The sequence below is a fragment of the Terrapene carolina genome, unplaced genomic scaffold (genome assembly GCF_002925995.2).
Source record: "Terrapene carolina triunguis isolate 2854851 unplaced genomic scaffold, T_m_triunguis-2.0 Scaffold199, whole genome shotgun sequence".
Classification (NCBI taxonomy): Eukaryota; Metazoa; Chordata; order Testudines; family Emydidae; genus Terrapene; species Terrapene triunguis.
Window position 1 is genome coordinate 1,509,405 of NW_020664550.1, and position 12,676 is coordinate 1,522,080.

General features: G+C 44.3%; 1 non-coding gene across 1 annotated transcript; it reads left to right on the forward strand.

Annotated features, from left to right (window-relative positions):
* Positions 1–9,487: 9,487 nt before the first annotated feature.
* Positions 9,488–9,559, forward strand: TRNAW-CCA. Its single transcript has one exon. It is a non-coding gene; the product is annotated as a tRNA-Trp (tRNA).
* The last annotated feature ends 3,117 nt before the right edge of the window (positions 9,560–12,676 follow it).

A 12,676-nucleotide genomic window follows, 5' to 3' on the forward strand; every position in this document is an offset into this window, starting at 1 on the left:
AGGTCACAGAACCCCCACCTGGAGCTGAAGCCCTTGGGCTTTGGCTCCCCGGCCCAGAACAGTGGAGCTCATTCTTTGCCTCCACCCCCACCCCCCATCTGGGGCAGCTGGGCTCAGGTGAGCTCAGGCTTCAGTGCTCCCTCCTGGGGTCATGTAGTAATTTTTGTTGTCAGAAGGGGGTCGCAATGCAATGAAGTTTGAGAACCCCTGGCCTAATCTAATCGGATACACATGCCCACGTGTCTATAATATATCAAGTTGGAATCTCTTTTTTTTGTAAACTCCACAATAGGATTTAAGTCTTCATTCCACCAGAACACTTTGCAAACACAAGCTTTTGGCATTTAATTGGATTGGAACAGTATCAGTGTTCTGTTTATTATAGCCAGAGTGATTTCTGCATTCCAGTGTGTATCCAATTTCTTTTAAGATTATCTAACCAAAGGTGCCCTTTTCTTTCTTGCACTTCTAGGGTGATATGGTGGGATTATGTTTTTTTAAATGCACTTTACTCCCCCATGTTGAGTTGGTGGCCCCAGTTATCTTGCTCTTTATGATTATGCACAGGAACATCTGTAGGTAGTTAGGTGTGACGAAATCAGACATCTGCACACCACTGTCTCGTCTGATACCTTCTGGAGCTGACATGGTCCCCCAGTGAGTTCTTCGACCAATATTTTCAAAAGTGACTAGTGATTTTGGGTCCCCAGCTTGAGTCACTTTAATGAGTGCTGAGTTCCAGAGGGTGAATGCTCAGCACTTGCTGAAAATCAGGCTCCCATAAAGTGTCTCTAGATGGGCATTCAGAATCACTAGTCACTTTAGAAAATCCCTCCGCCCCCATCCCCACTCATCAGCAGAATAGCCTTCCTGGCCCATATCTTGCAGTCCTTTGTGTTGAGCTGAACAGGAATTTTGCCCTGAACAAGAACTGCAAGATCCGGACGGTTATTTGTATCTCTTCTTTAAGAGTAAAAAGACAGTTGGTTAAGTACAATGTATATTTATTGAATGTATCTGTATATAATTTGCACAGCCACTTTGTAAAGCAGGGTGACCACATGGGTAACATACTCATGGACTTAAACCACTGATAATTAAACAATCCTCACTATGAAGTTTATTATATGTATAGATTTATATATAGGGTCACATTTCACTCTCATTGATGCGGTGTAAATGCAGAGTCTGTCCGTGTGTTCAAATGTCTCAAAAACAAACAAACAAACAAAAACGTGTAGTACAGAGATGGGCCTGAACTAACCCCTTGGATCCAAGAACCCCAAAACTTCCACCAGGTTTGGGGATATTGGAGGGGCCTCAGACCCATCTCTAGTGTAAGGGCATGTAACAAAAAGCAGAACAAAGCAAGGATATAGTCACAGAAGACGCAACGCTATGGCCCTGACTCATCCAGCAAAGCATATGCATAAATTTAAGCTTGTGCTAAAAAGCTTTGCCGGATTGGATCCTAAAATGCAACGGGCCTAATTCACCCCTAATGTAACCCCATTGTTCTTCAGTGAAATGTACAGTTACCCAAACATTTAAAGGTACAGGACTGTCTTTGCAATCTATTAAGTGTCTCCCTATTGTCCTTTTTTCTTTCACTGTCTGGATTCCATCATAAAGGGACCGAACCAGACATGTTCCTCAGGAGTCTCCCAGCCTCAGTAGCCATAGAAACCAGCTATTTTTAGTCTGTTTTTCAAGATGCCAATAAATGACTTTTCTCTACTTTGGAAAGACAGAGGACCCGGTCAGCCTCATGTATTAATGCATGGTAAATTAGTGTCTTTAAAAAGCCATGCAAACTTCTTGTAAAGTACTGTATATTTAAGAAGAAAAATAAATGTGAAACTTGTTAATAGGAGAGTATATAAACATGCACAGTAGATTATTCACTTGCTATTATATTTCCTATCTAAGAAAAATATTTGTAATACTTTTTAGAGCACACGCTTTAGAGTATAGATTTTATAGATGTCTGGAGATAAAGAGTATTTTTGGTATATGACATGTTTTGCTTTCTCCTTCTCAAGCTGCTGGCTTAATCCCTGCCCCAGACATACATTGGCAGTGTTTGGAAATTAAATCAATGCCTGTGAGAATGCAATCCTATTAAAAATCCCCAAACAATGACTTTGTTTTCTAAGATTTCATTCATGTTTGAAGCTGGAGGCTTTTTAAACAGGACTGAGAAACAAATTTGTATGATTAATTATCAGGCTGCATTTTAATGAGTGACAGTGGCTTAGCATTCTACAGCCAAATTCAATATGCAAAGGGAAATAAATGTAGCGGGATAGAGGATCTGTTTCCTTGAGGGTTTTCTTAAAACCAGTCACATCTGCAGGAATTATTTAGGTCCCAGACTTGCAATGCAATGCAACGGGACAGACCTTTGCACCCATGCAGAGCCCCATTAACTTCAGTGGTACAATAATACTGGCACAAAAGTCCACCCACATACATCACATTGCAGGACTGAGGCCTTGGTGGTATTTTCCCACATGCTTGATATGACTTGATTAAAATTATGCATATATACCTTGTACAGTATTTTTGAATACCCTAATCTTATACACCCTTCCTACAGATCACACAAGCCTTGTGGTGGGAAAACTCTGGTAGGGCAATGGTGCTGTGCAAGTCACCCTTCATAGACTGTCTGATCCTGCAAAGGGCTGAATGTCTTCTGCAAGGTGCTGCTTGCCTCTCAGCTCCCACTGACTTCAACGGGAGCTGAAGGCACACTCTGTATCTCGCAGGAAGTACTGAGGATACCTTGCAGCATTGGCGCCATAGAAACACAGGGCCAGATCCTCAGCTGGTGTAAATCAATGTAGCAGGAGGATCCAGCTCACTCACTCCAGCATTGGTAGCTGGGCTAGGAAAATCATCCTGGAATCAGATCAATAAAACTCTCGCGCGTGATGATGACCAAAGTGATTTTCTTTATACACTTAACAGGTATCCTAGGGCTATATATACATGGAGCCCAGTCACTTGTGCTGTAACATATCGAGTTTACAAGACTGTATTATAAATTATAGATGCATATCATGTCTGTATCTTGCACTGAAATACCTGCCTGTTGATCTGTCTCCTGCTGATTGATTTTCTTTACTGACTAGTCCCTTTTTTGGAAGCAGCTAACTGGCTTTGTTTCTGTTCTTTTGTATGTCTCTGAAATCTATGCACCTGGAGTAAGCACTTTCTTGTTCTAACTGTAAAAGCATGACTGGGAAAGCAGGTATGTTAATTGCTGTAATAAAGAGACTTTATAATATCCCTTTGCAGTAGATTAATTACATTTTCCATGCTGTTGATACTTCTTTATTATTACTGAGCTCAATTAATCGACACCAACAGGCTATTGCAAACATTACCAAGCAAAAGGAGTACAAACATGGCACTTACAGATGGTGGGAAAGAGAATACAAAGAGTAAGGTTGAAAGGAGAACATTAAAGAGAGTGCAAATGGGGTCATTTAGATTACGGTCAAAATTAATCATTTGCTCCTTATTATCTTGACTCATATGAAAACAAAATAAGGTGTCACTCAATCAACTTAATGGCAGATAACATTAAATCTAGAGGTCGCACCCTTTGTTGTTTATATAGGCCAACTTGTGCAAAGAAACACCCCTTCATATGCTGTGCATTTGGTAGCGAGGTGCAAAACTGGAGAGCATTTTGGAAGTGGTTGTTCTGAATCCTGAGGGAACTGTACTGCCAAAGTGGACAAGGGGCCCCAGGGGACTTCAACAGAGGTTCTACTCTTCCAAGGATGCCTCCCGGTCTGTGGGGTTTCCTCCATGCATGTTGGGGCATCTGAGGCTCAGAAAGGCCTGTCCCCTTCCCAAGCCCCCCAGATACTTTGAAAACTCTCTGGGCATGATTCTCCATTGTCTTATACCTTCTTTAACCATTTATTTTGTGCAAAGCAGGTGTAAAACGCCAGCAGTGACATAAAGGCCTGATCCAAAGCCCACTGAATTATGCTGGCCTTTGGATCAGCCCTTCTGTGAGTGGAGAATTCCAGTCAGGTAGCATTTTACAGCCATTTTGGATGTTTCAATGGTTATTTTTTGCTCTGCGTTAGTACAGCACCTAGCACAATGGGGGTCTGGTCTATGACTGGGGCTTTTAGGCATTACTGCAACACAAATAATAAATAATAAATAGGGCTGTCGATTAATCGCAGTTAACTCACGCGATTAAGTCCAAAATATTAATCGCAATTAAAAAAATGTATCGCTACTAATTGCACTTGAAATTGCACTGTTAAACAATAGAATACCAATTGAAATTTATTCAATATTTTTGGAAGTTTTTCTACATTTTCAAATATATTGATTTCAATTACAACACAGAATACAACGTGCTCACTTTCTATTATTATTTTTGATTACAAATATTTGCACTGTAAACATGATAAAGAAATTGTATTTTTCATTTCGCCTCATACAAGTACTGTAGTGCAATCTCTTTTTTGTGAAAGTTGCAGGAGGCCGCACCCCAAACCTCTGTCCCCTCCCAGAGCCAGTACCCCAAACCTCCTCCTGCACCCCAACCCCCTACCCCAGCCCTGATCCCCTCTCAGAGCCAGCACCCTGTACCCCCTCCTGCACCCCCACACTCTGCCTCAGCCCAGAGCCCCATCCTGCACCCAAACTCCCTCCTAGAGCTTGCACCCCTCGTCCCCTCCTGCACCCCAATTCCCTGCCCCAGGCTCAGCCCAGAGCCCGCACCTACACTCCAAACCCCTCGGCCCCAGGCCAGAGCCCGCATCCCCTCCTGAACCCCAACCTCCTGCCCCAGCCCAGTGAAAGTGAGTGAGGGTGGGGAGGGAGTGAGTGGGGCAGGGCTTCAGGGAAGGGGCGGGGTAGATCTTGGGTTGCCCTTAAATTCAAAAAGTGATCTTGAGTGTAAAAAGTTGGAGAACACTGCTTTAGAGCCTACAAGTCCACTCAGTCCTACTTCTTGTTCATCCAATCGCTAAGACAAACAAGTTTGTTTACATTTATGGGACCTAATACTGCCCGCTTCTTATTTACATCACCTGAAAGTGAGAACAGGCATTTGCATGGCACTTCTGTAGCCGCCATTTGCAAGGTATTTACATGCCAGATATGCTAAACATTTGCATGCCCCTTCATGCTTCAACCATCCTTCCAGAGGACATGTTTCCATGCTGATGACGCTCATTAAAAAAAAATGTGTTAATTAAATTTGTGACTGAACTCCTTGGGAGAGAACTGTATGTCTCCTGCTTTGTTTAACCCGCATTCTGCCATATATTTCAGGTTATAGCAATCTCAGATGATGACCTAAATTCCCTCTAAGCTGCGTGGCCGTGCAGAAGCCTATTGAGCGCTGCACAGGCGCTCAGGCTGCAGCGGGGAGAGATGCCTCTCCCCCAACCCCGGACCTGCCGCGGCCGGGGGAGAGATGCCCCTCCACCGGCCCCAACCCAGCCCTGTCCCGGACCTGCTGCGGCCGGGGAAGAGGCACCTATCCTGCAACCCCAGCCCTGGAGCTGCTGCCTCTCCCCCCCAGCTGAGGTGCTGCTGCAGGGAGAGAGAGATGGGGGGAGTCCTCTCTCTCCACTGTAGCCCCGGGGCAGCCTGCACCACAAACTGCTCATCCTCAGCCCCACCCCAGAGCCTGCACCTCCAGCCAGAGCCCCTCACCCCCCCGCACCCAACCCTCTGCGCCAGCCCTGAGCCCCCTCCCTCACTGTGAACCCCTCATCCCTGGCTCCACCCCAGAGCCCTCACCCCAACCCTCTGCCTCAGCCCTGAGCCCCCTCCCATACTCCAAACCCCTCGGCCCCATTCCCGCCACATTAATTTTGTTATGTGCACCAGTATGGAGGTGACGAGCTAAAAATAAGAAGAGCTAAAAATAGTGTAGCAGGACTTGTACAAGACAAATAAGGATCCTGTCAAGTGTCACTCGTTTCAAAGAATAAAAATATCTAGATCCCAAAGCAGGTCAGTATCATCACCCCCATTTTACAGATGGGGAAACTGAGGCACAGAGGAAGTAAAGTGACTTGCCCAAGGTCCCTCAGCGGGCCAGTGGCAGAACCAGGACTAAAACGCAAGTCTCCTGCGTGCCAGTCTGTTGCACCATCCAGTAGTCCGTGCTGCTTCTCTCTATAGGCACGGGTCCAGCAAAAACTAGCCACCTAGTAAAGGTAGGTCTTTAAAGGCTGAGTAAATTGTACAAGAAACTTTGGTGATGTGAGAAGAACTTGGGGACGGCCTACAAAAGGTGAGTCTTAGTGCAGGCTCCACTGTACAGTGCACTGGTGACCTGATCTGAATCTATCCAAGTCAATGGAAAGATTCCCACTGAAACAGCCCTGAAATTGGAACAATTTATATACTGGGGGTGCTGAGAGCCATTGAACCAAACTATAAACCCTGTATATAATGGAAACCACTTCAAGCCAGGGGGTGCAGCAGCACCCCCCGCACCCCTACTTCCAGCACCTATGGCCCTGACAACTGGAAAGGTAGATCATTCTGCGGACATATACAGAAGCAAACAGTCAATACAGGAAGCTACGACAGAGATGTTGAGAAATTGCCTTTGAAAAATAAGGTTGAAACGAGAAAGACAATTGATTTGTTATGGATGGGGCTTGGATCTGGATTTGACTGGGGCTTGGTGTTCAAGGCCCATGGGTTAGGTTAGGGTTCAACAGCACTGAAATATCACAACTGCTTGGGCAGGAGTGTGGCCTGAAATGGGGTAAACCTCAGAAGATCAGTGAGATTTCTGTCACCTTGCAAAAATAGGTCCTTTCTGCCTGGGATCTATCCCAGAACCACCCACACATGGGTTTGGATCGGGGGACTCTCATCCAACCCACCCTGCAAATGCTGGGGCATCTGGGGTCTGTTCATTCTTTTGTACCACCCAGAGCTCCTCCAGGAATGACGCAGCCATTCTGTTTAGTTTTAAATCAGCAGCAAGATGTGCCCAGCTTAAAAATAACTGTTTTGACAGTACTGATATAAATATGTGAATGGCTTGTTCTGCTATTTTCCTTTCGCATTCTTCATTTTCTGATTCTGTGTGGGCTGAAGACAGGCTGAAAGACAGGGTGAGACGGTGCCACCTATAGGACATTCCTCAGTTCCAGTCTGGGTAGGTTTCAGACAGCTGTCAGGAGTCACTTTTTGTTCTTGTACCCCTCATTATTTCAACCAGACCAGACAATGTAACACCTCCCACTCTCTACAGCAGCCAGCCTCATCAACAAACTACATGAAACGACAGGCTTACATTTAAAGTGGGGTTTGAATTTACTGATAGGAAGCTGTAGTTGGAGGGGGAATAATATTATTTGTAGGAATGTCAAACTGAGAAAAGTGGAATGAGTGAGATACTCATACATATAGTACAATCCTGCATTAGAAAGAAGAAAGAGATGGACATTATGAAAAGGGAAATCAGATTAACTGATAAAAGAGTCCAACGTGTAAGATCACTGATCTCACATACACTTATGTAACTCTGGACCAACTCCGTTGAAGGTAATAGAGTTACTCTAGGTGTACAAGAATGTAACTGTAAGCAGAACTGGGCCCAAGGTTGCTTCACCAAGAAGCATAAAATCTAAAGCCCCAATCCTGCAAACAATTATGCACGTGCAATGGGACTAGTCACTTGGATAAAGTTAAGCATGTACATAAGGACTTGTAGGGATCAGCAGTAAACATTGTAGCCAAATCCAATTCCAGAAGTGACTAGTGATTTTGGGTGCCTTTTTTTGTGGGTGCTCAACTTGAGGAACCATAATTTTCAGAGCTCAGTGCTTTCTGCAAATCAGACCCGTTTCAGGTATCTCAAGTTGGGCTCCCAAAATCGCTAACCCTTTTTGAAAATATTGTCCTACACCTGGTGGCGTTTGCAGGATTTGGCTCAAAATAGACAGCATAAGTAACTAAATAGTAACAGGATAGACAAATATAAGTGCAAAGTTACTTATCAAGTAATGCAAAAAGGAATTGGAAAGTGTCATGGTAAAAGCAGCAGTAAGCTCCAACACTTGCTGTTATAATAATATTTTACAGAGTAGCTTTTATGATGAACGAGCCCAAAGCACTTTACAAACTATATATACATTGCCCCACTGAAATGCAGCCACTTCTGAGGTGGGAGGCAGCAGCGTGGTGAACTGGCCAACTGTGAGAGGTGAGAGAAAAAGTTGGCCAAGGACTGCTTACCTCAGATTTGAGTGCGTTGGACCATTTTCTGGAATGTATCATCTCATCCTGAGCTTGGACTCAGGTAGCTAAACTTCGATTGAGAGTTCCATAAGGCAATGTTACAAATCTGGGGCCCAATTCTGCCAGCTCTTAACACACTGAACTCTTATTAATTCCACACCGGAACAGATTGCAGGATCAGACTGCTGGAGCCTTCTGTTTTGAATCAATGGAAATTTTGTCTGAGTAAGAACTGAAGGATGGGGACCTCGGGGCAGCGACCTTCTTACATGTCTTACTATGGAGCTATATAAATAAGTAGTATCGGCTTTGGCACATGTTTCCACACTCCCCATTGTAACTCCTTTATCGCTCACTGGGGGGAAATGCAGGGAGGGATGACATTAAAGAAACATGCAGTGCACACACCCAGTGATTAGGGGCCTCCATACATGGTACATTTCAGTGCATGGACTGGTCCAAAACCAGATAATTAAATAATACATAACAATGAGATAATAATGTAAATAATAAAATAAATATTCATAAATACAATATGATAGTGATTAATATAATACGTAATAATAAATGTTAAATACAATAATGTATAAGGGGATTAAAATGCTAAAGTACAGTAGTGATTTAAGTATTACAGAATACTAAATGCAACAATAATAATAGTTAATATTAAACCCAGAGATTTCAGCTTGAGCTGAGAACTGATGTCTGAGAAAACTTAGTGCACCTAATACAGCTCCAACCCTGGCTGGGCATGTCCTGTCCCTTTATGTCTGAGGTTGCATAGGAATGGTATAGTCCTGTGGAGTAAGAGAGGCAGATCCTCTCCCGGGGGTTGTCGGTGGTATGGCCCTATGGGCGAGTGGTAGCGCCCGCTGACCCCCCCCCCCGCGGCACCCACTCACGGAGTTGGTACCGCCCACATGGGCGTGGCCGGGCGGTGGTTGGCTGCGAGGCGCCCCGGCGGGCGGTTTGAAGGCGGCTGGGTGGGCGCCGGCCCGGCCGTGGGAGGATGAGGGCGGGGAGCTATCGCCGTCTCCTTCAGAGTCCGGCGGGGAGACCGAGGTGAGGGCCACCACGAGAGCGCGCAGCAGCTTGCGGGGTGGCCGGGAGAGCGAGGGGCTCAGGTGTGGGGTTGGGGAGCTCCTGGGGCAGAGTACGCATGCGCTGAGGGAGAGTGACGGGGAGGACTCAGACGCACAGCCTCTTCAAGCGCCGCTCCAGCCCGAACTGACGGGACCTCGTGGCGCAACGGTAGCGCGTCTGACTCCAGATCAGAAGGCTGCGTGTTCGAATCACGTCGGGGTCAGGGTGCCCCTCCCTGCAGGGGGATTTATTTTACACATTTAACAAAATAGAGGAGGGGTGGGGGGCGTGTCCTCTAGCGTAGTGCGATAAGGGGGGTCGATCCCCAAACACAAACCCAGGCAATGTTAGAGAGGGCTCTGGGGGTCCCCCAGTAACGATAACTGGGAAGGGTGGGGGTACCTGTAATCAAATAGAAGGAGATGGTGCATGGCAGGGGTGCCCCTAAAAGTAAAATGAAGGAAGATGGGGAATCCCCTAAGCTAGGAATAGTGCATGGGGGTGCAATTCGAGACAGTGGGGGAGCAGCATGAGGTTCCCCCAAAGCAGAGGGAGATAATGGGAAGGATAAGGATTCCCCGAATTAAAACAAAGGGCAGTTGGGAGGCAGGGTTGCAGGGTAGAGCTCTGGGCAGGAGTCACCCCAGGGAGCATTTTTTTGTATACATCCACTCATAGGGCTTGTCTATACTGCAGTGGCCCAGCTGCAGGTTTTCAGTGTAGATGCTACCTAGGCCTGTTGTGGGAGGGATTCTCCCTCTGCACAGGTAATCCACCTTCCCAAGAGGCAGCAGCTAGGCTGTGGTCCGAATTCTTCCCTCACCCTAGCACTGTTTACATGGGGAGAGGGAATAGGTTGGTTTAACAACCCTGCTTCACACCCCTGTGTGATGTATCAGGGGGTAGCCGTGTTAGTCTGTATCTACAAAAACAACAAGGAGTCTGGTGGCACCTTAAAGACTAACAGATTTATTTGGGCATAAGCTTTTGTGGGTAAAAACCTCACTTCTTCAGATGCATAGAGTGTGCATCTGAAGAAGTGAGGTTTTTACCCATGAAAGCTTATGCCCAAATAAATCTGTTAGCCTTTAAGGTGCCACCAGACTCCTTGTTGTTTCTGTGTGATGTAGTTAAGCCAACTCAATTTTCTAGTGTAGACCAGGCCACAGAAATGTAGGGCAATCTGCTACTTCATCCTGTTGCAGCTGACCCTCTCTTGTTCGCTATTGCACTCCTGCTTAGCTCCCAGGGAGGGGTGTATGTTCCTGTCCTTTGGATGCAGATGCTCAACTGCTTGTGACTTCCCCTGAGTGAGGATGATAGAGTGAGTTTTATGCCTTCCTCTTCCTTTTAAAAACACTATGTACATGACACAGTTCTGGCATATATTCCTACGGCAGTCTTCTTTAGTCTCAGCAAAATCAACTTGAAAAGGGGGATCATTATAGGTGTAAATCCTAGACAAGTACTTATGATTATTGGTTAAACACTGCGCTTGTGCAGCATTTCTTATAATTCACAGTTGTGTTAAGATGCAAACTACATAAGCAAAGTAAACTGACACTACTGGGTTAAAATTACATGGGGGAGGGAGGGTGAGCCTCATTTGCCTATATAAATTACATCAAAGGTTAAACTGAAATAATCAATGTTTGATTTATTTTTCTCCTTTTTTCCCTTTAATTGAATTCTACTAGTTAGTTTCGCTCTGGTTATCAGGCAGAAATTTATGGCTACAGTGCTTAAGTTACAAACAATTAGAGGATGTTTACATCCCAACAAAGCTGTTTTACTAACACTTAAGTCAGGAGGAGGCAGGGTGGGTATAAAGCTTTTTGTTTTTTCCAAAAACAAAAACAAAACCACCCAAACCTCCACAAATCTAAATTTGGGGCCTGATAACATCAACTACCAACAAATCTAGCCAACTTAAAAAAACAAATCTGAGGTTGTTTTCAACTATTGCACCTGCCTCTGAGTTCCTCTGCCAATGCATACAGCTTCACAACCACACTTTCTGATTTCTAAAATTCTGTTCTCTTCTTTGCTGTATGAAATACCCTAATAAATATAACAGAGGAAACGGACTATAATTGGGGAAACAGAAAATCTCTACATAGAGTGCTGCTGTCAGATGCATAAAGCAAACAAATTCTCAGTGTTGAGAAGGATATTTTGCTCTCATCTTTCAGTTTAGCATTCTTAGGTGTTTCTCGTAACGACAGTGGGGAAGAACACTTTCAGGCAGAGTAGGCTTTTTAAAGTTGATAGTGAGTCTCTAACTGCTTTTGACAATGTTGAAAATGTTATCCATTCTTCTCAATGTATTGAGCATAGTCTCATGTGATCATGAGGTGCTGAGCAATTGCAGCTACCATTTGCTTCAGTGGGAGCTGTGAGTACTCAGCATCTCTCCAGAACAGTAACCTTTGAGAAAGGTAAACAAAACAAATGCACCAGTAACTACTAGATCATTAGACAGTTCTATGACATGACACAGTTAAGCCGCTTTTTGGAAAGTCATTCAGTCAGTAGTTGCCTGGAACAAACAATTGCTAACCCAATTTTTGGAACTAATTTTACCTAATAATACCCTTTTTTAATTTAGTCATGATGACATTGCAGTGTCATGGTAGCTTGGAAAGTGACACATGCACTTGGTTACTCAAACTATTTTGGATTGGGAAGCAACAGATGGCCTTATAAAAGTGTTGTCTATTTCACAATAGAAAAAGCTTTTGAGTGCTCTTGGATTCTAACCCTTTAAACCTTCATTTCAAGAGGTTTTATTTTGTACACCTGAATTTCCTTTAACCGTGGTCTTTAGTGCTCTACTGTTCAGTTAAATGTTCAGCTCTTTTCCTTAGATGGCTTTTGTTATGACTAGATTGTTCACCAAATCTCGCTGCAACCAAAAGTTGTTTTGAGCTTATCTGTTTCCTCAATTTCTATTTATTTAGAAAAATAATTTCTGACTAAAAAGAGCTGAAGTTGAATTTCCCGTTTAGTCCAGTGTACTGTCCTCCTTGATGTTTTTAAATTAAGAGAAAGTTGATGGACAAAACCAATAATTCCAAAAGCCTTGATTAAGAGTCCTCTGAATGAAAGATGCTATATTAAAATCATTCATATGACTACAAGATCTAGAATTAAGTCTAAACCTAGCTTTTGTGGGGCTGAATGTCCTATATCCTTGCCACATTGACTCTGATAACCAAATATACGGACTTGATTTTGTGTTTTAGTTGCATGTTGGAGGTTGCGGAGGGACAGGAAGTGTCACGGGGAAACTTGAGGCAGGTGAATAGCATCTCTTCAAATTGATGAACTAGTAAAGAGT